This window comes from Salarias fasciatus, chromosome 11 (genome assembly GCF_902148845.1).
Source record: "Salarias fasciatus chromosome 11, fSalaFa1.1, whole genome shotgun sequence".
Classification (NCBI taxonomy): Eukaryota; Metazoa; Chordata; class Actinopteri; order Blenniiformes; family Blenniidae; genus Salarias; species Salarias fasciatus.
Genome location: NC_043755.1, coordinates 18,275,845 through 18,299,463, shown reverse-complemented (window position 1 = coordinate 18,299,463; position 23,619 = coordinate 18,275,845).

Genomic DNA, 23,619 nt, shown 5'->3' with positions numbered 1-23,619 from the left:
ATTTTATGCTTTACACTACTGATAAACTACAAAAAAAACTATGAGGTCGTCCTCGATACCGGATGATTACGATCGCCGTTTGGAAATCTACGAGGTGGATGTTCAAGAAAAAAAAAAAAAAAAAAAAGCCTTCCAGTGTCGGGGTGTCTTTTTCATCTACATCATATCAAACCCTTGTCTGCACCACAAAGATGTAATTGCATCACTCAACAAGCAGGTTAAGAGATGGGGTTGGAGAAATTAACATTTTTTTTTTTTTTACATTGCAGATTTCCCCAGTTGTTTTAATAACCCATCTCAAACCTGTGATCTAATCTACAGGAACAGTGGAAGTAATTAAAGTTGAAATTAATTACCGTCTGCGCCTGATATTCTAATAACGGCTTTGAGTTTTGTAGCAGGAAGTTGATATTTTGTCACTTGCGTTTTATCTCTGGCGGTCGTGCGTGATTCTCTGCTCTTACAGATTATTAATGTAGCCAGGAAGGGAGCAGGAAATGGCAGATAAAGGCGGAGAGACTTTCCTTTCTGGCGCTCCTCCTGACCACGGTGGCCCCTCTTGACAGCTCCAGAGCCCCTCCCTCCCTCCGCCCTCCCCCTCCTCCAGCGCTCCTCTTTTAACACACCCTTTATCATGACAGTATTTAGAGGAGATACCGTAAGACTGAGCAGGCCTTATGACTGCTTTTGATAGAAATTATACAATTGTTCATTAGCGGGTAAGATAATGCCCCATGTTTCACACACGCACACACACACACACGCACACACACACACACACACACACGCGCCTCCACACTCCCTCCCAGCTCCGGTTTCCCTTTGGGATCTCATTTAAGACCCGCAGCGTTCAGCAGTGCATACTGCAGGGGCTATAGATGTGACACCACACAGGACCCGCCGCAGACAGTGCAGCTGGAAATGTCAAGTTAAGTGAAGGAAACTGTTGGGCCTGCACACTCTAGTAAGCAGGGTATGTACCTCCCTCTGTGTGTGTGAGGGTGGGGGGGTCGACGTGCCAGTGTCTGCTCCCTCTGCCGGGGTCTGTCACTCTTACAGTGGCTATCATGTTTTTAATGGAAAACGGTCAACTAAAATCAAATATTAAAGCTTTGATAACCATGGTGGAGGAGCAGTGCCTTTTGAAGTGGAAAAAACCTTTCAGCTCTCTTTTTTTTTTTACTGTATCGCCTCGCACCAAGTCAGGAGCTTCAAGCTGCCTCCACACTTCTTTTTTGCTTGACTTGCTCGCAGAAGATAAATTTACCTTCTCGACACCGTTAGATCTCATCAATCTGCACAGTCCGGCGCGTTGCTGTGGTCACTTTCTCAGCTATAACTTCTTAATTGCTATATATATTTTTCCTTGTGCCAGCCTCGCCGATGTTACTTCTGCCAGAGCGAGCAAACTTGCTACACTTCCAAACTTAATGTATTCTATTACAGATTCACAAATATAACTAAAATGGATTGCTGGCAATTTTGGCAATTTTTAGCAGCACCGGCAGCATGGCTCTAGGGATGGCAATCTCGGCCCTGGCCCTGACTTGAATATCACCACAACAATGAGCCGGATTGCCCTGAAATTTGGCTCAGATATTCATGATGTCCAGAGGAAGAATCATAATGGCTTTCGTGACACCCCCTTCAAAAGTTTTCCTGTCACGCCGCCGACAGGTCGCGCCGTGAAATCCGGCAATACGGTGATTTCCGAGCCGCCAGGGCGGCGGCGCTCGGCTCATACGCACTTTGTAATTAATGCTAATTAGCAGATCTTAGCAAGCAGACGTGATAAAGTCTATAGTCGTCTAACAAAAGCACGTGTTGGCAAGGCAACATCTGGACTTAGCTTTTGAAGTGAGCATTAACACAACATTAATACCCTGATGTTGTTTCAGGCATCAAACCGTTTTAGTTAACACTAGACAAATAGGTTAAAATTAATATTTAACCTCAAAACATGACGTAAGTTGGTCATTCATTCATGCTTGCCTCTGGATTTCTGTCGCTGTGGACGCTTTGGTTATTACAGTCACTAGTGGCCGCTAAGTAGGAGCTAACTGCTTCCAGATGTTAACATTTAGAATATAAATGCTTTGCAAAAAAATGCCAGTTGTTAACATTTTTATTGCCCGCTGAGCTTCAGTGGAAAGCATCGGCTTGAAAGGATGGTTTTAAAGTGACGTGTTTATGTGAGTAAAGCTTAGAGCTTAACTAAAGAGTAAAACAGAGGACGTTCAGAAGGAGCCATCCCCATATTAGGAGAAGCGAGTATTGCAAAGTTGTTGGGATTTTTTTTTTTGTACTTTACCGGCACCATTCTGCTGGATTCCGAGGCGGACCGAGCGGCACAAACGCATCGCCCTGTGAAGCCCCACTTCAGGAGTGTATATATGTTTTTCACCTCTCAGAGGATCTTTGACATTCTGAAGATGAACTGAAAAAGTACAAAATTATCTTTGTTAAATTCAACAACATGGTCTCTTTTCCTTTTTTGTTTGATGGTTCCTGTCACTGCTGGTTTCACTGGCGTTTCAAGTTCAGGTTCAAGTTTTTGATACTTCCGACATAAAATCCAACCATGAATCTGTCAAAATAAACCTTTATAAAACCAGAATAAGTACAACAATTCAAGACATGTATTAGATATTTTGCCATTGAAAATCTGGAGACTGTTTCGATGAACTACAAGGTTTCAAAACCATAAAGAAAACGTCCATCTACAGCGTGCGACTGACCAGATGGCCACATTGAGGAAACATCAAAATAACACAGTACAGCGTCCCTGCCAAGACTGAAGTTGGGTGACAAACAGCCACTTTCCCCCCTGTCTCCTGGATCAGCTATAAGACGATTTCAATGACATGCAGAAGATCAACTGTTGGGAGAGTGAGGACTGCAAGACAGGGGCTTAGAATCGCGGCCGGATCAGAATGAGATGAACATACAATCAGAGGCAAAGCCACACGGGCTTATCTGCCCTTTCACGATGGCTGTCATCATTTGAGAGTTCCCTCGGCTGCTCCTCCGCCAAGATGAGAAGGCTTTCTTGCAGAATCGGAAAGTTTCTCTCTCTTTCTCTCTCTCTCTCTCTCTCTCTCTTGCTTGCTCGCTCGCTCTTTTTTTTTTTTTTTTTTGCTTCGGGAAAAGTTCTGGAGGAAACTTGCAGCGCCCCACAAAAGAACACATGAAAGTCATCGAGAAGGGGGCAAAGCAGAAATGAGAAGTCAGGAGGTGTCAACCTGGGTGAGAATAAGAGAATCAAATACAAGGAGGGTGCGATATGAAGCTGCAGGGCATACAGAATAAGATTAAATAATACATGGATCTGTGGAGGCATGGCTTTGGAACACATGCACTGTTTAAAATAAAGTTTTTCCTATTACAAGCTGCTCCTCTCTCTTCCCCTCACTCAATTTGATCTATTTTTCTGATAGTCTTCAACATTTCAATACACTTTCCCTTCCAAGCCCCCCTGCTGTGATATTTCATGCCTACATCCAGTGTGTAGCATAATGTAAACTTGCTATATCCTTCCAAAAACAGAGCTTCATCCCTCGAGTGTCATTTTGATGTGAGCTACTGATGGATTGTTGGCGCGCGCAGCATATGTCACATATACTTCATACAAAACCCCATTTGGCATCGGTGTTGTCGGGCTGTGTGGGAGATCTGTAACATGAAATGGCTCCATTTCAGCGCACATCACTGAACATATCCCATACAAGGCTGCGGCCAGTGTTTATAGCGAACCCCCCGTGAGGCGCTGGCATCCAGTAGCGGCTCCATATCTGAGACAGTATGGTGGTCGGTGTCGTCTTTTCCCATGCGAGCCCCGCTATGCGAGGTGATTAGAGCATCTCTGTCAGTGGCTGAGGGGACAGATGGAGCAACAGAGGACTTTCTGGAGAGGCTGTGGTAATTAGGAGTGAAAGGAGAGAAAATGGCGGCTTCAGAGCAACTGGGTTCAGGGACAAGCTTTAAACAACGCCGTTCAAGTGGCGCGGGGACTTGTCGGCCCTTTGGCCAGTCGGCGCGCCATTGTTGTGTTCATGTTAACATGTTTGTGCATGCTGTGAGCTTCTCCCCGCTGTACTGCTGCTGTCTCTCAAAACTGTTCGGGGTCAACATAGGGAAAGCTTTAAACACATGTATGAAGTAACAACACACAGAGGAAAATACAAGTATATTCACAGAACTTCCATTAATGTTATTTCTGTAGGACTCCATCATATCTATTTCTGTATGTTAATTTGAGGTGATCATTGAGTCCACCTTCGACACACCCTCCTCAAACGTTAATGCTTTTTCCAGGTCACAACGCAGCGCCCGTTATATTATTACTCAGGATTTTTTTTTTTTCCATTCCATTACTGCATTGCTAATATAAACACAGAAATCAAAAGACTTGTTAAATGCACCAATTTATCATCATTTATCATTAAAGGTCCTGGCTCATAGAGTTTGGGAACAGATTTTAAGATTCTGTTTCAAAGTCCACTTAAAATGCAGTGATATTGTCTTCCAGCAAGTGTTTTACTGGCGTTTGCTTTCACAGAAAAAAACAAAAAAGAAAATGTTCACGGCCCTTGAAAAGGAAAAAAATATTAAAATGCTAATTATTTTTTAAAACAAACACTCAGCTACAAGAAGTTCATATTACCTGTTTTTAACCCTTTTATGACCAACTATTTTAACTTCAACCTCCAACTATAAGTAAAATATAATGAATCAGTGTGGAGCTGAAATTCTTGATTTTATTATGATTATAAGACTTTAGCCTCACGCCACTGTACATAACATTAACATCAGTGCTTTTTGCCACACGGACACATAATTGATGATATGAATACAGATCACACACAAGTTTTTGTGCAAGTTACAGGGCATGCATTTATTAACAAATGGCCAGTGGATCCTAAAAGTGACACTTCCTGCAAATAACACTTAGCATTGTCAAACATCAGGAGGTTTTTTTTTTTTTTTTTTGGCTTTAAAACTCAGGTTGATCATTGGACAAACTTCCATTAGAATGTATCTGTATTCCAATTTGAAATCATACCCTGTCTCAGTTTGAACATCTCTGAATTTGAGAAACTTTTAAGATACAGGCCATAGTGAACTTTTTTTTAATCAAATAAAGCTGCATCATGATTACATTGTTTCGTTCCAAACTTTAAGAAGCACGTGCTTTGAAATCAGATTTACCCAGAGTACCCAATTATTTTCCATACTGTACCATATTATGGATATACCAGTATTTTTAGGGATATTTTTGCCTCTATTGTTACAATTTCTGTCTCCATTTTAGGTCTGTCTGCTTTTATTCAACTGAAACAACATTTTAAAGGTGAATGAGGGCAGTTACTCCATAACTCTGAATCATAATTTCGCCTCTCTGTACACAGTCCGTATTATCAGGATCAAACTGTTTCTTCAACTTGTTGAATTTTTCAAACAAACCTTCTTTTTTTTTTTTGAAAGTGTTGAGAGTAACACGCTTTAATTTCCCCCCCAAATGAAATCTTCAAACCATAACAAATAATCCTGAGAGGATCTGCATGGCCCAGTGGATGTAAATGAGAAAAAAAAAAGAATTCTAATAATTTGGGCGAAGACCCCTTTTAAACCCATTATTGATCTTTTAAAAAGTCATCAATTTCAGACTTTTTTCCACTTAATTGAAATTGCATAAAACCCGACGTTAGCTCATCCCTGGTGAAAATTTAAACAATCATTCGTCCTGCTGCTACACACACCGAGGGGACGTCCGTGCCTCCGCGTGATTAATTGCTTTGTCAACTATCAATCTAGCGGCGCCATGGAATAGCCACAGGACCTGCAGCCAGCAGGTTGCTGGTGCAGCGATGGCATTGAAATCCCCATGGGGCACATATTAATGAGGCTGCAGCCAGAGTTAACAATTCACCATTAAAATGTAATGCATTCTTTAATTAATTAAGCTCTCATTTATAAACAGCCACCTCTTCTCTCCCACTCCAAATTTGACCCAACAATAGAGTATTTAATGTTTTATAGTGGAAGCATAACATATTTAAATGTCATTAATACATGAACAGCAAGATAAACATACTCAAAAATTCTATTAGCAGTAATAGGCGCTGCTTTTTGCAAAGAGTCCCCCCTCTTTTTTAACCAAATATTTCAAAATTAATCTAACATTACAGATGACATGCCAGCTCTTGGATATCACTTAAATAAGAAATATTCTGAGGTGAATATTTTTAGCCTGGGAGTAAGTAGACTATCACTTTTTTTTAGGAGACACACACACACATACACAACATCAAATGATTATCTTCCAAGTCTTCCAGATATGAACTAACTGAGGATCTAATTTCATGTCACACATGCTTAATGAAAAAAAAGAAAAAAAAAATCAAATTGGCTCTCAAATTGGTTGGTCACTCCAACATTGGAAAAATAGGTCAAAGTTTCTCCAATCCAAAGTGTCCGCTAGGCTCTATGATTGCAGATTGATATGTGGGGGAGGATTTTTTTTTTTTCCTGGCAAAGCAGGAGCTGGAGATCCCAGGCGCAGTAGGAGCTAAGGTATGTTTTTACCCGGCTCCAGACGAAAGTGGAATCAAAAGTCAAGAAATTGGCAAAACCGATGGTAACATTTTGACGATGAGATAATATTTATTTTTTTGCGACGCTGACGTCTCAGTTTTGGAGGGAGGTAGTGTTGTTAAATGCGTCCCGTGGGTCGTCTCAGGTGAGCCGATCCTCCTGGAAGCGTTCTCGTTGGATCCTGTGGTGTTGTAAATGTAACAAAGGTAAAGCAGAGAGAAATAATTCCTTTGTGTTTCAGATGTAATTGGACACGCTTATGGCTTATTTTCAGTCCGTATGCAAATGGCAGTGTTCTCGCATCAGAGTGTTGGGCGAATTAGCGGAGTTCAGCTGAGCCAAACTGTTCCGCCATAATCATTTTGATGTTAATGATGTCTGCAGAACTGCCGCGTCACCCCTGTGATTTAATCAAACCTAATTTGGGTCAGTCCGTTTTGGCCGCAGCTGAGCACCTCAACATCATCATTACGCTCCTTCAGCCCAACCTCGGCGCCCGCCTCGCCTCTCCGGACTCGCCGGCGAGCCCCGCCAGGCCCCGGGAAGCAGCTGCTCGTCATCCCGTCCCGCTCCCGTCACATCGCCGGGTTTTTTTTTTTTTTTTTTTTTTGGTTCTGAATTTTCACCATGATCCGAATCAGAAATGAGACTTTGTGTTTAAGATTTCACTTCCAAGCTCCCTCTGCCTGTGGGACCTGCTCCTTGGGCTTTTCATCAGCTGCCATTTTCGACGGCATGCAGTAATTTCATGGCTCATTGCAAGCGCTGAAAACCTTTGAAACTGCAAATGTTAACTTTGCCTGGCCTGGAGCCATTTAGGAAGCGATTAATTTAGCAAACAGAAGTGAGCCACTTTCTCCTCCTAGCCTGCGCATAATTTTGGGGGGCTTCTATCTGTATTTGAGTAAGAGTGAGCAATGTAATGACGGTTCCTGTAATTGTGGCGGTGTGAAAATGGCTCCCTACCTCAGCCTCCTCTATCTGGCTCATCTCTCCGGAGCCGAGCCTCGACAGCCTCGTACAGTGAGAGCACACGCAGATTGAGAAGAGGTGGAATCACTTACAGCATGCTTGACCTTATTTCTTGTTGTGAGTCGTTAAAGCGTGCGACGAGAACGTGTTTGTTTGCAATTTCGCCACCTCTGCCGAGCGCCCGCATTTGCAAGCCGCCGACTGAGCGGGCACGGCTTCGCCGTATCTTTTGATGCGACACGGAAGCAACAATTCAATTTAGAGAGGGAAGTATAGGGAGCATTGGAAGTGTGAAGCTTTTTTGGCTGTGGTGCGCTCAGGAAATAGTGCGGATCCCAGTGAGAGGCTCTCAGTGTTTGCCCAGTATTCCTGGAGGCTTGTTTTGTCACAGACTCTGTGCAGCAAGGCATGGGAGAGGCAGAAGGCAGCGGGTCGGCCAGCCTTCCCCCACAGCTGTCCTCCTCCATCCTGGCACTCGGCTCCACCAAGCCAATATGAAAACAAATTCTCGGCCCTCTTCGCAATTAATTTTCCTTTGCGGCGGCGGGAAAAAAAAATATCGGTCTTGACAACATAACATATAGCAGGTTGTGTACAGAAAATCTGGCTGTACACAGAAGCAGAACAACCTCACAAAAATCTGTTTGTCCCCCAAGAGTAATTTTTCACTCTGCTGGGAGCAGTTGTCTCACACATATTCCTCCTCATGTGCATATAGATCAGCGCAGCCTCTTGGAAGGGGCTGCGAAGTGGCCGAGAGGAAGTTTAAAAGGCGTCCAAAGATGTTTTCATGCATCCAATTGTGACTTTATGCATTAATGATTAACAAATTGATCAAGGTTGTTTTAAGGACGTTTTATTTTAATATTTCGTTTCTACAGTGCCGGGAAAAAAAAAGAGCTATCAAGGAAAAATGCGGTTCATATTGAGTGAGAAAAAAGGAAAAATACTGCATGTTCAGGGAGAGGTGAAGTGAGAGAAAATGCTCAAAAAGATTACAAAAGAGAGAACTGGGGGAGTATTAGGAACACACAATGAGAATGATCCAAATTCCTATTTTGCCTCTTACATTTACAGTGTGTGTGTGTGTGTGTGTGTGCGTGCGCGCGTGTGTGTGAGACCACATTGTGTTTAGGAAACGACTGCTTCCTTACCTGGATGCCCTGTAACCACATCTGCATCCTGTTTCGCCGCGGCCGCACTGCAATCTCCCCCACACCATTAATTTTACTGAAAGCCATTCACAATAACCATGAGATACTGGGCAGCGGTGTTCAAACGTTTTCTTCCCCCTTCTTATCATAAAGGTCCCACATGTCTTGGCAATATCCCCAAAATAAAAAAAAAAAAAAAAAAAAAACGGAGATAAATTTGTCCTAATTACGTCCCTCGAACAATGTTTGACGGCCAAAGACATCAAATTAAATACTATTTTGATTCCGCAAAAGTGGTGTCAAGGTCTTATATTTTCATTGCAGGTACATTGACTGATAAATATGAGGGAGAGAACAGTAATTATAGGGTGGAAATGACATCAGAAATTAAGTAAATTGTGAAAGGGTTTGCCTTTAAATGGGTTTGAGCCATGAATTAAAAAGACCATTAACTGGGAGAGAGGCAGGTGTTATCCTCACTGCCCAAAACAAAACAAACAGAGAGGGGGAGGTGAGTGAGTGTGTGTGTGTGCGTGTGCGCGCATGTGTGTGAGGAGATGCAGGTGTGTGTTTGTTATCTATGAACAATCCCATGTCATTAGCAAGGGAAGGTGCGTTGAGCTGATTTTCCTCAGTTTTCAGCGTTGTGATAATTTAGAATGTATTGTTCCAGAAATAAATCTCACTGGAATTAACTAATACACGCTTTACATTCATAGCTGGGCCACTGGCATCATCATACAAATTACTGCTTTAAGCGTGTCCTCTACCTCAAGCAGAGACATGTTTAAATGAAGTTGTATGGTGTGTTTTGTGTACCCATGTTGTGTGTGTTCCCCTCCTCTCTGCAGGCCCGCACCGTCCAAATTCAAAGGACTTAAAATTGTACTACAAGTAAATTGTTGCGCACTGACTCCACCAGATATCAAAAGCTGGAGGATCAGAGTCTCATTCCACCCCATTTTGTGTTGCCATAGTTTTTTTTTTTTTCCCTTCTTTCTTTCATTTTTATCAAACCTGTGTCTGGTCTTTTCATGAGCCCAGAGAAATTTAAAGGTGATGAGAGGTCCTCTGCCTGATAGGACACAGGGCCAGTGTGGTGATCAGACAAAATTACATCAAGTTCCCTCCCCACCCCCTTCAACTGTGCTTGTCTTTCTCTTCTTTCTTTCTCTTTTTTTTTCCTCCTCCTCTCTTTTTTTTCATTTAATCAAAGTTCTTGCAGCCTGATGCTGCCCTCTCTCTGGGCCAGGTGTCAAACAGTTCCCATTGATGTCAGTGCGGCGGTAATCACAGAGTCTATCCGCAGATGCCTGCGTGCACCGGCGTTTCACTGGGGCATCGCATTCTCCGCTCAACACCTTTGAGGCGCGTGAGATTATTTCTGCAATCTAAAAAGAGAGAATAACCTCTAGGAAGAAACTAAATCACAATATAAAGTAATTAAGCACATTATCAACGTGGAGGTTAATTAGTGGGACCCTATATGCAGGCACCACCGGTAGCATTGCAAACACACAAATGCTTTCGTTTTTTTGTCTTTTTGACCACACTCTCAGACGTGCACGCTCGTGCCCATGCCTATGCACATGTGCGCTTGCGCACACACACTCACACACACACACACACACACAACAAACGCAGGCAGTTGATTGTCACTGTTTGGGGCTCTGAAATTGATTAAACAACTCGCAATCCAGTTTAATTAATGGAAACTATCTGTAGTTCAAAGCTATTTAGCTGAATGTTGTGCTGTAGCACTGCCCTCCTGTTTCATTTTGCTAGACAATCGGAGAAATTAATTGAATTCTAGCATTACTGTATGGAATAACCTTTAAACAATCTTTTGATGTTATAGCTCATATTAAAAGGTGTTCCATGTACAAACGCACACAACCTCCGGGTTGATATACTGTTAGCCAGTGTTTATCCATTAACATGAAAGAACTGTGCCAAGCCGTAGTATCACAATACAGGGAAGACAACATGCCCAGCCTCTATATCTCTGAAGTGCAGCCGAGTCCAAAATGGCACATTGACAACAACATACATAGTTGCCGCATAGAAACAAAAGACGAGGCATTCCTAATTATTGACAAGCAACATATATTTACTTTTCCTCATTTCAAAATGATAAGTCCTTGAAGCCCCACTCAGTGTCTGCAGTGTGAAGATGTCCCTATCAAAAAACTACAGGCATACCTGTTTGTTCAGGAAGGCTTGGCAAGAAAATACCCCGGCGTCTGTTCCAGCTCTGGGTGAAGCCATTAACCAAGTTAACTTGACTTCTTTTTTTTTTTTTTTTTTTTGAACACATCACATTTTGATTGCTCCTTTTGTGCTTCATATCTCATTTCATGGCACTAGAAAAGACAGAAAACACACACACGGGCTTTTAGGCTTTGCATGTAGATATTATTCTTCTTATTTTGCCAGTTTTTTAGCCGTTTGACCTTCTAAATTAAAAAGCGGGGTTACGGCGGTAGAAGCCAGGGGTCCCGAGGACAGCTTAAGAAATTAACTCAACTGAACTCGACTAGAACGTGGAATGTTGAAAAGATAAATTTGCCCATTTCGATATTTTAATACCACTTGTTTCACTTAAAATCAAGTTGTTTTTTGAAATGGCTTTTATGAGTCAGGCTAACTGCTATTTGAGTTACGTTAAAACTATTTTAACTCTAAAGATTGAGCATTCATATCATCCAAACTTTTGGCTTATGTTCTTCTGAATCATTGTTTCTTCATTTCCTTGGGTAAGGTATTTCAGTAGATTTCAGTAGGAGAACAAAGGTTTATATCTTTGTGAAAATTATATGTTTTTGTCTTACTATTCAGTAATTTGAGGGATAAATCAAGGTAGTGAATTCTTTAACAGATATGATTGCAGTGCCATGACTTCTACTGTTTTCTTTGTTCAGGCTTACTGTGCCAGTTGGGGCCACATGCAGTCCAGTTTCACCTTCAGTTGAGCGGGTTGCTAATATACCACCATAAGAAATGCAAAATTTAAACTTGAAAGCTATTTAAAAAATCTTACTTTACTCTTTTTTTTTTTTTTTTTAACAATGTGCTTGGTGGTCCAGCCGGCTGAATTGGGGCGTGATGCGGGCCGGTTTTGGCCCACGAGCCTTATGGTTGACACCGCTGACATTTAATATTATATATATATATATTCCAACACATGATGCGTTTAAACAAAACATAATGTAACGTCTGTCACCATTATTGGACTCACTGTTTCTCACAACAGTATAGGGGTTCACTTTTAAGCTTTTACGTTTCCAAAACATGTACAAACAGTGAGTAAAGCTGGTGTTTTAACTGAATGTACAGTGATCAGTGGCGTGCACTGACGAGTGCAGCGATTTCTCCACATTTCTTTACTTCCCATAACAAGGAATGAACTTTTAAAGTAGATAAGATAAAACAGTGAAAGTTTGTCCCTTTCTAAATTACATTTCTCATATTTTCATAGATTTCTTGGATTTTAATTTGAATTGTCTTTTCATTTCAAAATATAACTTCCATTTTCAGCCATCACACTGAAACACATATGAATCCAAACTGATGTGAGTTGCAAGACAAAGTGGGAAAAGAAAAAGAAAAAAAAAAACCCTCACTACTTCCCACAAAAACATATCAAACAGCTGCTTGCTTGCCCCGAAACTCAAAAGGGGGATCACACAGCCGTCTTCGCCCCCCCTCCCTTCTCCTCCCTCTCTTTTCTCTCCATCCCGCTGCCCCTCCTCCACCCGCTCCTTCTTTCTTTCTTTTTTTTTTTTTCTTAAATGGCATGAAGGTTGAGATGGCTGGAGTCCAAGATCATCGCGCCTGAGACCACACAGATGGGGGGGAGATAAAAGTTCTCTGTGAGCCACTCACAGTGCTGCCATTTTACACACAAGTAGGAGACGCGTGAGGAGGAGGAGGAGGAGGAGGAGGAGGAGGAGGAGGAGGAGGAGCGGCGGCGTAGCCACCTGCGGCCGTGACATCACTGCCTTATCGCATATCATGTATCACCTGCAGCTCCACGTCAAGCCCAAAGAGACAGATTTCATCTGTCATCTCTGAGAGGATCTCAATATAATTTACTCGGCTGATCTGACATCCAGAGGAGAGGAGTAGAGTTGCCAAACCTAATCTTACAGATGAGGACTCTCCTTTTTCTGCCCAGTCATGTCCTTGTGTGCCGTTGTGAAGGGGGGGGGGGGAATGGCTGGCATATCAGATTTAGCCGTTATTTGAAAGCAACATCTTGGGTTAAGTGGCTCTTGTGGTTTGGTTTTCTCTGGAAATTCAGCACATGGACAAGTGGACTCACTGTTTCCTTTGTTCCAAACAGACGCCATGTGACTTTCTGTGGGTGACTACCTTTAAAAAAAAAAAAAAAAAAAAAAAAAAAAAAAAAAGCAACAATTTTGCACGATATTCACCCCGGTGACGTGGAAATCCGTTATTTCCCAGACGAGCCCCTGTCCGCTCCTTTGCAATGCCAGTACAATGAAATAACTTTGCAGGCAAGTATGCAAGAAAGAGATTATCATACATAAAAGCCAGAAGCAAAAAACATAAGCAGTATCAAAAAGCATAACCTAATTAGAAAGACTAATCAACTTTAATGTCTTCATATTTAAGGGAGAGGGAAAGGATAATTAGTCTTGGGGTTCAGTCTCCTTTCCTCTGCAGTCATGCTACTAACAAGAGTTGATGCTGTCTAGAATGGCCACCCACATATAACAGCTAATTGCAGGTCTTCGCCCTCAAGCACCCTTCCAGTCATAGAGACAACAGGGAAATTGGCCATTTCAGCAGTGCGGGGTATCATTAATAATTAATGGTACTTTCAAGAGTCAGACTGTCCCTAAAAACCCAAGCAAAAGGTACTTTGGGAGTGTTGCAATGTGTCCTTCACTCTCGTAGTAAATCCAGCCTTGCTGTTTTTTATTCTCTGAGCTTTTTTTGTAGAAATAAATAAATATTACTCTGAGATTTGTCCCATTTTTGAAATCCCAATTAACTATTGAAGAGAGGAAAGCTTAAATGTGTCACACCAGAGTACATTTCTGGACATTCGGAGATCTGGGGCTGCAGTTGTGTTCACCTCTGTTACGTTACAATAATTTACAGATTAAAACCACTATTGTTGTGACTGTACTGTGTAGGATCCTGGACGCTCTTTTTCAGTACTGTATAACTCCTAATCCTGTGATGTGTTTTTAAATACACGTAAATACAGACAGGCTTAAGATTCAGGTTGAATTAGTCTGCTACATAAAACTAAGCAATACTTCAGTTTGGAGTCTCAAACGCCTCTGCTGTAAAGCACTTTGAATTTGTTCATTATTGTTTTACAACAACTTGTTCCTAAAACGTCTCACAGAGAATCTGGCCTCTATTGAGTGTAATGGACCTGCAGCCGTTGCGCCTGTGATATTTGATGTCACCACTAGAGGTCACTGTGCATGTGGGTCCTAGCATACTGTCACCAGAAGCCTGAACAGTTGAGTGTGACCTGAAGCAACCTACAAAGTCTGAATTTTGTTCTCTGCTGGTGTAACGGTTGTTCATGTTTTGCTGTCTGTCATTCAGAGGGATACGTTACCATGTATTTCTTCAGAAATATACGTTACAGATGTCCTGAATGGGTTGTCGGATATCGAATCGGGGCAATATAAGTGACATTGTTGATTGATTGGGTATCGGCAAATCCCGCTGATCACTTTCTAGGTGCTTTTGAAGTCAGCCGCTGTCCACTGAGGCCCATTTCTGATCTGCTACAAACAGACGAATTTCAACCAAACCATAAGCAGCATTGACAGTCAGTGGCTAACGAGCACCGGAGCTCCTTTAACACAACTAATCTGATCAGACATTTCAAAGGTAAACATGTAGTGGAATACACTGCGGTTACAACAACTGAAGAGAAATAAAGAGACAAAGAAAAAGAGAAAGGCTGCACTGAAGCAACAAACTCTAGACTTTGAAAAAGGATAAAGAACCGTTTTTATTTTCTACATTACTCCAGATGCGTTCATTTATAGTTTAGATGCCTTCAGTGAGAATCCGCAATTGAAATAGTCCTGAAAATAATGAACAAATATTGAATGAGAAGGCGTGTCCAAACTTTTCACTTTATACACCGGCAGTCAAAGGACAACCTGTTTAAGCCCGTTTGAAGTGGAATTGGGAGCGTCGGATCGGCTTCACTGAATACTGTTTATGTTTCAGTTTATTATCAAACTTCAGTTCTTAAGTGGGATTCATGGGATTGAATTTTAATTTCTTGTCACAGTTCAGGTGAAGTTTTTCAGTCTAGTTTGAGTGACTCGTATTCCAGATAAATGTGTTCTCTTCTTTTGAAGACAGCGCAGAGTGGATTGCTGATTGTTCTTTTTTTTGTGACTGACTCAAGATCAAACAAGTTTCATAAAACTTTCATCATTCTGAGAATAAGTTGATTATATAAGTGACTTTTGCGATAATTGTAGCTAAGCAATGCATCTTTTAATGAAGTTTTTAGCTTGAGAAAACTTAGCTGTATTATAATGTACTACACTGTACTACATTATAATACAGCAATGTTGGCAATATAGTACTATCAGTGTGAGTGTCAGAACAGGAAAGTATTGCTTACGGTTGAAGCTGAAATGTGAAAAATCGCATCATATTGGTGCCAAAAAGTGTGATTGGAACATCCCTGTTGTATGTTAGCTGAGAGACAAAGTAAATTTAATCTGAAATGGCGTTCATGCAGAAATTCCGAGAAAATGTGTGGGCCCTCTTCAAGAAAACCCACAAATGTTTCATGCAAGTTTTAAAGTGAATAGAATTGTTTTTGTATGAGCTTTGCTCAATATATTGTCAAATTAAGGATAACTGTCACATCAATGTATTCCAAAAATACAGATTTTCACTAGATTGTGACTCCATAAAAGTGCAATTATTTTACAAAACAATGCAATTAGCTAAAAATCACATGAAATCTCAAATGAACCGCCTCAACAGTTTATAAACTAATGCAAAATAAAGTGGTCTGTTGTGTAAAAGAACAAATCTTAAAACACATGGACAACAACATCATCTACTTATGTGTTTATTTTCCCTACAAATCATGTGGAGATCACATATTCACCTAATATCAGCAGCCCTAATTTGCATTCACACTTCTGAAGACTCAAACTAAATCTTCTGTAACAAATAATAGAAAATTAGGCAACCCTTTGACATTTGCACACAACTGAATTACCAAGATAAGTTTTTAATTAAAAAAAACCCCGATTGACTCTGTTTTCTGAATTATTTTGATAACTTTTAATAACTTATTTCTAAATTAGGAAGGTCACTCAAAATGGGGAAAAAGGTCCAGTATTTTCACTAGTTTCCTGATTTTCACCGAGTTTAATGCATTTCAGATACGCCGGCTAATGTATGTGGAGCAAAGAGAACTGATTCTGGAGAAACGTGTGAGAAAATTTTTTGTTGTAAAATAGAATAGAATAGAATAGCTGATGGTACGTTTCTCATAACCTTTAATAAAAGTATGAAATCCAACCAACGTCATACTGCTGGAACAGTAAGACCCATCAGCAGTAATAAGTGTGGCAAAGATAGATAACGACTGGTGGACTGGCGTGATGAGTGACGTGTTCGTTTGATGTGGAGATACGGCATATAAACAGTAGACTTCAAATGACGTGCATCGCACACACTTTAATGATGGCAGCACATCAGTCCAATCTAATGGAGTCCAGTCGAGCCGCAGCTTCGGGGGAAGAAGCTGTTTTTAACGCCACTTTGCTTTGACAGTACAGTAGTGCTCCACTTTGCATATTTATGAGTCTCCTGACCATATGGCAGCTAATCATTATAAATTTCATATTACTAATTGTTTTATGAGGTTGCCCAAGTGAGTAATAAAATAACAAACTAACAGTTTCTCTGCTCAAAACGGCAAGAAGGAAGCGTCCCCTAATAGAACTTCAGCAAAGAGAGGATTCTGGCACATTTGATCACATTTCCCCTCCTTAGGAAGTCATCCATGCTACTGTTCAAGGGTAACCAGCCACTGTCTTATAACTTTATTATTCTTTCTTAATCGGTTTATAAATATTTATGAATCGCCAAAGCCACCCTGACTCGCAGCCGAGATTGAAGCCGGAGCGGCGCACCGCACGTTCCGAGGCGGCCGTGGGTTGGGAGGAGAGCGATAGCGTGGACAGGAGATTTGTGACAGAGCAGAGCATGAAACCCATCAGTTGATGAGTGGAAATCCCTACTTTCTAATTAATAGAGGTACACAGGCCAGGGGGATAAGGAGGATCAGGGAAATGAAATCAGGAAAAAGATACCATCACTCATTTCTGTGGTCCATTGTCACACTTCAGAATCTGCTGTAATGAATCACTCAAGCATTCTGCAGATACATTTGAATGGTTGGGGGAAAATTCATTGTCCGGTGGAGAGCATTCGATAAGGATCTTTTCTCTTGCCTCTCCCTCTTCTTCAGCCTCTTCTCTCCCTCTTTTGTCAGAGAGCGCTCTGATCAAAAAGCGAAATCAGGGCTCAAGCAACAGGTGCGCTCTCTGAAAGGCTGCCGCAATCTGCAAGTGAACTGGAAAGCTATCTCAGATGGAGAGAGAGAGAGAGAGAGGGGGGAAAAAAAGCCTGATTCAAGAAGTTTCAAGGGATTTGCTTCTTGGGGTCAGCTGGAAAAGCCAAGGATGGGCTACGATGCCGGAGAAGATCCATAATCTAACAAAAGCATGTGACAGAACAATTATGAATCAGGAGCCGGAGTCGCGCTGTGGACAGTACTTCACACTGCAGAGGCCGCAGAAGAAAGCAAAAATTACATGTTTTATTCTCTGTATTCCTGCCAGCCGGACTGTCTCTACTAAATGAGATAAAATCTAACAATATGAAACAACTTAACAACTAAATAATTCAACTGCAAAGCTATAAAGGTGTGAAATCTGTTTGTCTTCAACCGTCCATCCACCACTTCATCAAACTTTGGGTCCCAGCGTCACGTCCCGGCCGACTGTGGGTGAAGGGAAGGAACAACCTGGAGTCACCGATCAACCCCAAATGCATGTTTCACTGTGTGGGAGGAAAACCCACAAACCCACAGGGAAAACATGGAAACTCCACCATGTTAACCACTATACCACTGTTTTTTTTTTTTTCCCCCGAGCTGTTTCCACCATGATCAGAAATTTCCCCCCTTTATTTGACTCAAAAACTGTCAAGAGAAACATTTTAAAAATATACTTGCATACCTGCTTTTATAACAGCTAAATCTGGTTACAGATTAGTCATAAATGAACTTCAAGAATTTAAAAGTCAACCTCTGGAAAATGGAAAAAGCTGTGTTTGTGGTGGGGATTTCTACATAACTTCTGATTTGTGCAGGAAAGAGCAGTCAGAGAGCAGAGCAAACAGAAACGCTCAGCATGAAGTCAGGGGATGTGTGAGCCGCTCTTCCAGGTGTTTATGTCAAGGTGCACGAGAGGAAAATTAAACACAGGGAAGGTACGTCAAGTAAAAGACGTCACACTTTCAAAAACGCTACAAATGAATCACAACCTTGGAGTGAACTCGCAAAGATTTCTTTTGACATCATTTGACACACCATCTAATAGAATGGAAATAATACATAAATCTTTTAATATGGCCTCTATAACTACCATTTTTCAGGGCAAATCAAAAGTGTATTGGTCCAAAGATGTCAGAAAATGAAGATTTTTAGATTTTGAATATAACTGTATAGCACAGAGCGCCATAATTAACCTCTGCCCTCTTTTTCTTATTTTTTTGATTTATTTACCAGGATTTTTTTTTTTTTTTTTTTGGCCCTGACATCTCAAAAAAAAAAAGAAAAAAAAGAAAAAAAAAAAGAGATGGCTTTTGAAATGCTTGCCTGTTTGCATCCAGTGTACAACATTAACAGTTTAATCTGCTTCTCTTGAAGGAAGAGGAGAAATGCGAGGCTAAGCCCAGCACATATTAGCTGCCTCTCACAGAGCTGGCAGGCTGAACGCAGCTCCTCGACATCCTGAGACGCTCAGCTGTGATGGCGAAATCTGAGGACGACATGAAATGAGAAACAAAATGCAGCATATATCTTTCCATATCATGCATCCTCAGAGGGGATTTAGCACCGCTGCCTTTAGACGTTATTATTCGTGTTTCCAAAATGCTCTCGGTGCATGTCTGCAAAAACACAAGGAAGTAAATATACAGTAGCTTCTGTCGTCTCTCTTTAGCCTTTGTCTTTGTTTGCTTTCCGAAGATAATTTAAGTTTTGCAGTTTCTAAGTAGTTCAATCCAACCCAGGGGAGCTATACCCCTGTGAAGCAAGCTTTCTTTTTCTTTTTTTTTTACTTCTTTCTCTATCTTTTTTTTTTTTTTTTTACTTCAACCCTTATATCCCAATGCAATTATTTAATATACACCCACTCATAGTCTGCATATGAGATATGAATATAATTGTATGTTACTTTTTAATTACAGGAAAAATCTAACTTGTAAGATGATGGGCTGGAAGGTGCCATTGCATTGTTATTTTTTTTTTTTTCATCCTCGTTTTCTGATTATGTGAGCTGGGCTCCTTTGCTAAGCGATGATAAGCAGAATTTCCATGTTCTCTGCATAATTAATCCATCTTTGCCTCTCTTCATGCCAACTCTGCCGTTATCGCCCGCACATGCCTGAATTGCAAAAGAATCCTCTCTTCAATTGGAACTTATTGATATTCTAAAAAAACTGGAAATCCTCAAATTTAAGCCACAGATTGTTAAATGGATTAATTTCGCGGCAATCGCAGGCATCTAACGCGGGGAGACAGGCAGAGCAAATTGAAAGTGTCTCCTGTTTGTGGAGTTTTAGTCCCAAATGATAGGGTTTATTGGCATGTTTTTTTTTCTCTCCATAGTCAAAAATTACCATTTATTTGCATGCCATAAAATACTTTTATATGGTTGAAAATTCAGAGGAATTTCTTTCAATGCCTGTCGTTGGCTTCATGATAACAACTTCGCCTTCCCACATCTGGACGCTTTTGATACTGGCTGAAAGGAATGTCTGAATATTTAATATTTTTATCTGTTTTCATCGATGGTTTCACCATTAAGGATGGCTCTGCTGTTTGCATGGAGCCTGGCAGATGTAGATTTATTTTCTGAGCTGTCTCCGGCCTGCCTTTCTGTGAATATATTGATGCATTTTTCCATTTTGCTGTGCACTGATGCCTCTGCATATGTAATAAACCAGCAGACACACTTATAAAATACATCAACACACTGTATTATAATGCTGCGTTTAGATGTGGGTCCTCACTTGCTCATGCATATATATAAAAAGAGGGAGAAAAAAAAAATCAACTACACGTATCAAATATAATTTACTTGACCTCATAAAAACGAATAATATTAAATCACATGATGTCAAAACACATGAGGTGCTCATGTATTAAACAGAAAATATGTGATTTGGACATTTGGCAGACAAACCTCTGACTTCTGGACACGATCATTACATTGAGTGACATTATAACAGGTGCCTTTTTTTACCATTTAATTCTGCTAATGCAGGTAGAATATAATAGACTGTGAACATAAGTAGGTCACTTCAGTCTGCCAGGGACTGTAAAAATGTATGTTCTCTCTGTTTTTATTGTATAAGCTGAAAATTAAAAGAGAAATCCCTCTTTATCCAGGGGCTAAAGACCTTTAACTGCACTGCTGAGGACTGCTGCTCTTCCTCTGGCCACTGAGGTTGGCAGATTCAAAATTATTAGGAAAGAAAAAAAAAAATGATTGTGTGAGCTGCGAATGTGGTTTTGGAGAAGTGCAAACTGTGATGGCTTAAGAGAGTTTTTTTTCCCCCTTTTTTTTTCCTCATAAAATCCTAAAATATACTGGTATTCAAATGATGGAAAATTGTAGTGATTGTTTGAGAGGCTTATAAGTAATGCATGATTGAATTAGTATTCACTCTGCTTTCTCCACTATCATACAGTCCTGCTGTAGCCATGCAGAAAAGCAACATTAGAAAATGTGATGCTCAAAAAATATTAATATTTTTGTGATGAAATAAACTGTTATTGTTAGCTTTGTTACTTTTATTAAAAAAATAATGATAAATAAATCATTAAATATCATATATTGATTCCTTAGGAGAAAATGAGTTCATATTAGTCATTAATAAAAGCCCTGAAATGGCAAAAAGTACATTTAAACCATAGTAACTAACCTTTAAATTCCAACTATATATTAATGGTGGTTATTTTGAAAATCTATTCTAATAGCTGAGATTTGTGGGGGTGTTGGAAGGATGTCCATCCTGTCTCACTCCACAGGCTGCATTCCCTCAGTCACATCACTCCATCATGTAATACTATTATTTTAAGAAATTAACCTCCTTGAAATGAGGGAGGATATTTCTGATTTTAATCCATAAAAAGGCTCGCCGGTTATCCCCCAGAGGTGTCACAATCTCAGCTTTTGACCACATAAAAAGACACTGAGATTAGCGGGGAGAATATACTGCCCTGTGGTTCTCTCCTCCTCCTCCTCCCCGACAAAAAAAAAAAAAAAAGCCTTTATTTACAGATTTACTCACTCCCACTGGGAGGAGCATAGTTTGTTCATCCCGCCCCTCGCTTCGTGTTTTCATCACTTCCCTCCACTTTAATGTTTTGGTGTCATCTGAAGATGCTTTGGGGTTGTGTGGCATTTCAGTTGCCTGTCTTTTTTTTTTCTTTGTGAAGACTCAGGCTTTTTTTTTTCATGTTGACATAGTTCTTATGTTTATATATATTTTTTTATAACTTTAGCAGCTTTGTTTTAAAGCTGATTGCACGTTTCAGTATATCTCCTCAGTAAAACAGAAGGGAGTCGGTGAAATGAAGGAGGAAGAGGAGGGAGGGGGAGAGTTTACTGGATAGTGGTACGGAGAGTGAAGCCTCCCTGGAAAGAGCTGGCGCTGAGGCCTCCAGGGCTGCGGGTGGTTTTGGCAGCCCGGCCAGCGGAGTGGGCACTCTCTCAGACATCTGTTTGCTCACTGCTGCTGGAGCTGCTGGCTGGACGGATGGGTGGATGGAAGGGTGGTGGAGGAGGGAGGGAGGGAGGGAGGGAGGGAGGGAGCTGGGCTGGGGAGGGGGAGCTGGAGCATTCAGCCACAACCAGCACCAGCATCGCACCCAGGACGGACCGACAACAACAACAACAACCGAGCATCAGAGCCACCAGAAGTCACGTGTCTCATTAATGCGCTGTTATGTCATTTAAGTGAAAGTTTGGGCCTCGTTTTCCCTCTAGTCCTCATTTCTTTCTTTCATGATCTAAGCTTTTAGATATGTGCCACCTTGACCCTGAACCCCGCATCACTGTACGTTCACACACACATACACACACGCACACACACACACACAGACCTCACTTCCTCCTGAGACCAACCAATCACCAGCAGCCAGAGGGTGACACTGCAGCAGGCAAACTCATAACACCGACGTCCAAGATGAGCTGCTGAGGTCTGCTCTTTGCCGAGCAGGTTCCCGTCCACACGACGGCTGTCACTCCCGGCGCCACCGGACATGTGTGATCCCTTGAAGAAATCAGCCCAGTAATTTGTCATGCCAGGCTCCCTGTGATATTACTCAGTCAGCACAGCAGCTCCAGGAAGGCTGCAGCTGTCGTCAGAATTAACACAATACCGGGACGGAGCCTGCTTTATTTTTACTCACGTGTGAACCAGTGACTGCAACCAGATGATCATTTAACCGGCGGATAAATCTTTGTTTTTTTTTTTTTACTTTATTATAATGGAAACATTTAGGCAGGGTTTGAAAATACCAAGGTTTGAGGTGTTTATAAAGAGGAATGAATATTGTGTGATTTTTCTTCTTCTCTCTGTAACGAGGCCACTCTGCAGTTTGTTCTGCAAGAAGGACAATTTGGCTTTTCTTCATAAAGTTAATCTTACCCTCGCATATTTTAGCAGTAGTCTCTGTTGTAGTGCATGAGTCTGAACTCTGTTTCTTTCTTTCACATTTCTGAAATTTTACAGCAATGAAATATTTAAGATTGTGGTTTGGAATAATGTATCTCCAATATTTTTGATTTTTGAAGATAGAAATTATTTTACTGTATGTATGAAAAAGTCAGATTTATTGTAATAGTTCAAAAACACAGAAGCGAAAAAAATGTTTCATCTTATGCTTCCACCCAAATAAATTTAGTACAGTCCCTCATCCCATCCAGTACTTCTAACAATACAGGTATTTAACAAAAGCATCAGTTTGCAGCAGAGGAGTACTGCGGCATGTTTACAGACTATTATAAAATCAGTAATTAGGAATAGATATCTTGAATATTAAACAACATATACACATCACTCTCAAAGATGAAGACAGTGCAAATATTGTTTATAGTACCAATACAAACTTCAAATCATGTCTTCCTTTTCAATGAGATGTTCTTGTAAAATACAAGCTGATGTGTCAGAGTGATGGACTCACCAGTGAGGCACAGACACTCATTGTTCTGAAACTTTCTTTTAAAGAGAAAAAAAACAGAGAGCGAATGTGTGTAAGCCACCAGACAGCCCACCTCCACTGCCCCGACACTGAATGGCATTCCCCAAATGTGACTTGGCAGTTCTAATCAAATGATTTAGCACATTAAATCAACCTTTCCCCTTGTAATCAGATTATGTGAGCGCACTGTGCAGCATCTCTGCAGCATACAGTATACCTTAACCTATTAATATGACCAACCTTGTGTCAGTGATTTCCCCAGCGATGGAAACAGTATCATGTTAATTATCACAACCATCTGGTCTGAGCAGTAAAAAAAAAAAAAACGAAAAAAAAAGAAAAAAAAAAGCTTTCTCTTCC